The following is a 4,990-nucleotide window of genomic DNA, read 5'->3' on the forward strand; positions in this document are numbered from 1 at the left end:
CTTGATCAGAACTATTTTTTAATAACCCTTTTTTATAACGGATTTATATCATAAATTATAAATATATTATAATAATATTATTTAATGATTTGTAAAGATTATAATATAATTAGATGCCTTAAATTTGTAGATTATTGAGTAAGAAACTATTTAGTCAACTTTGTTAACTGTATAATTTATTTATGAGACTCGATCAGACGAGACTTCTTAAGTACGGACGCTCTTAATCTACTTTATTTTTGAATACTAACTACGAGTTTAGGTTATTTGAAAGGATAAATAAGCCCAGAAGAAAGAGCTAAAATAATTAAATAAATATAAATAAAGCCCACGTTCTATTCTAAGGCCTCCAAAATGGTTGACCCACCCGAGTCCCGACCTGTCATGTGACGGTCCTTGAGTTTACAGTAACAGGTACTCAAGATAACCAAAAATAATTACCAATAGTCCCGACACGAGCAACACCCGTCCTTAAAATGATGAAACCGATTCGCATCACGAACCACAAGTTCCCTAGAGGTAACCCGCGACGCCAACTTCATAAACAAATGACAATCATCACATATTCTCAGATTCTTCATTATATAAACAGGCATCCAAGCCTGCAAACTTATCAACCCAAACGCCAACGCGAGTTTCTCACTATGATACGCGGCATCCTTATTAACAAAACCGTCTTCCTTAACATACATTCCTGTCTCTTCTATCTTCCTAATAATATCCTTTAACGCGTTATAAACATCGTTAATCCTAGGATGGTTAGTATCATTAACAGTAAAAACATGAACCCGGTTATCCACTTCAATCCAACTACAACCCGGGTTCTTCCTTATTCCTTTATCTTTCATAACCCGTCTTATGCTAGAAACATTTTCCAGATTCCCGGAATCTGTATAAAGATTCGCTAACAGAACATAGCTCCCAGAATCTTCTGCATCCAACTCAACAAGATTCTTCAAGGCGGTTTCCGCCATTGTTGAATCGTCATGAATCCTGCAAATAGAGGTGTTCATTAGTTGGTTAGAAACTGATTAAACCGAACCGAACCCAAACCAAAAGCCGAATTCTTAATTTAATTCGGTTTATTCTGCTTAACCGAATACCCATTTTTTTTTAAAGTTGTATATACTTATGGCTATTTTCGGGGTTTTGTACGTTTTATTTTCGGGTTTGGTTTTTAAGTTACGACCGAATAAAAATCATAACGAATAAACCGAACAACCGAATCAAGGAACACCCTACCTGCAAGCACCGAGCAAAGCTCCCCAAACCGCAGCATTCGGTTCCATCGGCATTTTATCGATTAAATCTTTCGCGTCTTTAACAAGCCCTGCGCGCCCGAGTAAATCCACCATGCACGCATAATGCTCGCATGTCGGGACAATATTATGAACATTAACCAACATATCAAAGTAATGGCGACCTTCCGAGACCAAACCCGAGTGGCTGCAACCCGACAGAACCGACACATAACTTATATGGTCCGGAGTCATACCCGACTCGAGCATTATCTCAAACGTATCTATCACTCGATTCCCATCACCGCTTTGTGCGTACCCCGCCATCATTGCGTTCCACGAAATCAAATTCTTCGTATTTATCAAATCAAACGTTCGTTCCGCGTCATTAATACGTCCGCATTTCGAATACATCGTTATAATACTGTTTTTAACCGAAACATCAGAACCAAACCCGATTTTTTCTGCTTGGCAAATGATTTGGGAACCAAGTTTTAACACGGCTGCGTTTGCACATGCACCGATTGAACTTACAAACGTAATATAATCGGGTTTGATTCCGTGTTGTCTCATTAACACATAGAGTTTTAAACCATCTTCCCAAAACCCATGATTTACATAACCTGCTAGCATCGAGTTCCACGATACCACGTTCCGTTCGGAGCATTTTATCGAAATATTCTCGAGCTTTTTTAACGTCTCCGCTTTGAGAGAACGACGTGATCATCGTTGTCCATGATATAATATCTTTATGTGACATCGATTCATACGCGTTAACTGCACTCTGAATGTCATTACATTTAGCATACATTGTGATTAACGCATTAGCTACGGGGATTAACGGGTCCAAACCGATTCGGATTGAATACGCGTGGATTTGGGTTCCGAGGTTTATATCTTTTAACGCGCAACAAACTCCTAGAACAGTTGCTATAGTGAACAGATCAGAGGCCACGGGTACGCTTTTCATTTGTTTAAACAACGAAAACGACTCGACATCGTTACCACTATGCACCGCGCCTCCTATTAACGAAGTCCATGATACTATGTTAGGTTCTTTTATTTGTTTAAATATTTCACACGCGTTTTCAAAGCGTGCACATTTAGCATACAAGTCGATTAAGCCACTGCCAACGTACGCATCAACGGGTTGTTGAAGTCTAATGATTCGAGCGTGTAAGTGGGCCCCCCCACGTAAGATCACACACGCTAGTCGAAGCACTCAAGACACTCGCGTATGTCATCGAATTCGGTCGGAAACCTTGACGACACATCTCGACAAACATCTCGAATGTTTTCGTGACATTTCCGTGCTTAGATAATATTGAAATGATCATGTTCCACGACACAACGTCTCGTTTAGGCATTTCATCAAACAATCTCAAGGCACGTTGAGCACCGTATAGTTTCGAGTAACCGTAAATCATGGAGTTCCACGAAAACATATTCGGGTTTCGTATCTTCAAGAAAACCGATTCAGCGATATCCGGCTTATCACACTTTATATACATATCAACTATCGAAAACTCAACCGAATCATCACCTAAAAACTCAAACTTTTTAGCTAAACCATGAACTTGCATACCCAACTTAACATCACCAACACTACCACAAGCCTTCATCACACAACTAAACGAATACGAATCCGGCACACACTCAAACCGCCTAACCATCGAAACGAAAACCTCAACGGTCTTCTCAACAAGCCCATTTCGATAATAACCCGACATCATCGAGTTCCACGACACAACATCTCTTTGAGGCATTTCATCGAACACTTTCTGTGCATCAATAACCCGGCCAAAACCCATGAACCCATCAACCATTGTATTCCAACTAAACACATTTTTGAACTCAATCATGTTAAACACCAATGCAGCTTCATCAATCAACCCGCATCTGGAATACATGTTGATTAGATTGTTTTGGATAAAAGTTGAAACGTGTAAGCCTGTTTTGATTAGTTGGCAATGGAGTGATTGAGCTAAGGGTTTGGAGTGAAGATTGATGCATTGTTTCATGGTCTCGTAGAAGTGTTGAGATAAATCCATGTATGATTGTTGATGAGTTGATAATAGGCGATGGGTTAAGTGGATTATTGAGAGACGAAGACATGGGTTTGAGAAGCTGGTGATCATGAGAGACTGTTGAAATTTGAATGTGTTTTGGGGGGTTTTCTGCAAATTATTTGAAGTATTTTGAGACGGTTCGCTAGAATATCATACCGTCGGTTTTTCAAAAGTCGGTTTAAACTGGTTTTAAAACCGAAAGATTTTTGATATTATATTGCGGCTCGTATTTATTTTGTAAATCCATAGTTGGTTTCTTTACATCTTTTGTAATCGATTAGTTTCATATGCAAATACAAACTTTCTATTATTTATGTGATATTTGGTTCATGTGTGATGTATATTGATGTATTTTATGGTTATTATTATTATTATTATTATTATTATTATTGTTTTGGTAATCACTGTTTTTTATATATATAATAATTTTTAAAAAAGCGATTACAATAAAGTGGCAGGTAAACGGGCAACAAGCTGCGCCGCAAACGGTTATTTTTTTAAGTTGGAGTTGTATTTATATAAAACTAAAGAGTAAACTATTCAACAAGTTTTACCATTATTGAACCAAATCGGTACAAATAAAATACTGGTTTTTAAAACATTGCTCTTAGCAGTGGCGAAGCTTGGACTGAGGCACCGTGGGGGGGGGGGGGGCGAGCTCAAAATGTATACAAAATTCACAAACGAGGGGGTCCGGTCTCAAATTTTCGGCCGAAAAAGGCTAAACTTACACTACGTATAAAAATTTTCGGCTGAAAACAGGTAAATTTACACTACTACGCAAAAAAACAGGGGGCCGGGGCCACCCCAGGCCACAATGAAGCTTCGCCAATGGCTCTTAGGGGATGTTTGACAATTTTGTGCTAAATTATTAAGAGGCTTTACAAATTAAAGGTAATATCTAAATCATTCGGCATGACTCTATAACTTACCTATTTAGTGGCTCCCTTAACCATTAAGATGTCTTTTAAGTGAACAAAACTCACTTTACCTTTAACCGGTTATGTAGCTTCTTCATGGAATCATTAAGAGAATACCAAACAACCTCTTAATATGTTTCTTCGATTAGTTAATCCTCGTATACAAAGAATGAATACAAAGTTCAAAAAAACCAAAATATCAGAACACAGAAGCAAACCTTTTCTTAGTTCACTCATTCTGACCCATACCAAAATAACCATTTTCTGAATCGACCTGTTTTAACCCTAACTCATTTGCAAATATAATCACATCACAACACTTGATAGCAGCAAAATCACCAACATAACACAAACATTTTGTTGATCCTATTGTCTGTTAACTACACAAACAAAACATATTCAGTTCACCTTATTCTTTGGTATTTGCTTGGTTAATCACTACAACATTAGTGAGGCCCACAAAGAAAAAAAAAACAATGTTATTTGTATGGTCAAAGGTTACACACAATGACACAAGGCTAAACTATAATTACAACTAATACCTTCAACCACTAGTCCATAATAAACTCTTAAAACCTACAAAAAGGATCAATTCCATGGCAACCATGCCATATTCCGAGGCCTACTTTCATTACCCCCTGTTCAATGGACTCTCGGACCCACCTGATGACTCACTCAGGGTCCCATGAGACAGTGGGCTGCTCGGTCCCATGCTGTGGTTAGCCTGTGTGACCTTTGGTGTGACACTCGATGGATTAACATG

General features: G+C 38.3%; 1 pseudogene; it reads right to left on the reverse strand.

Moving 5' to 3' along the window:
* Window positions 1–288: 288 nt before the first annotated feature.
* Window positions 289–3,376, reverse strand: LOC143538787 (putative pentatricopeptide repeat-containing protein At3g11460, mitochondrial pseudogene; annotated as a pseudogene).
* Between the last annotated feature and the right edge of the window lie 1,614 nt (window positions 3,377–4,990).

This window comes from Bidens hawaiensis, unplaced genomic scaffold, assembly GCF_021521415.1.
Source record: "Bidens hawaiensis isolate Kalapana, Puna unplaced genomic scaffold, B.hawaiensis_p1.1 tig00011691_1, whole genome shotgun sequence".
Taxonomy (NCBI): Eukaryota; Viridiplantae; Streptophyta; class Magnoliopsida; order Asterales; family Asteraceae; genus Bidens; species Bidens hawaiensis.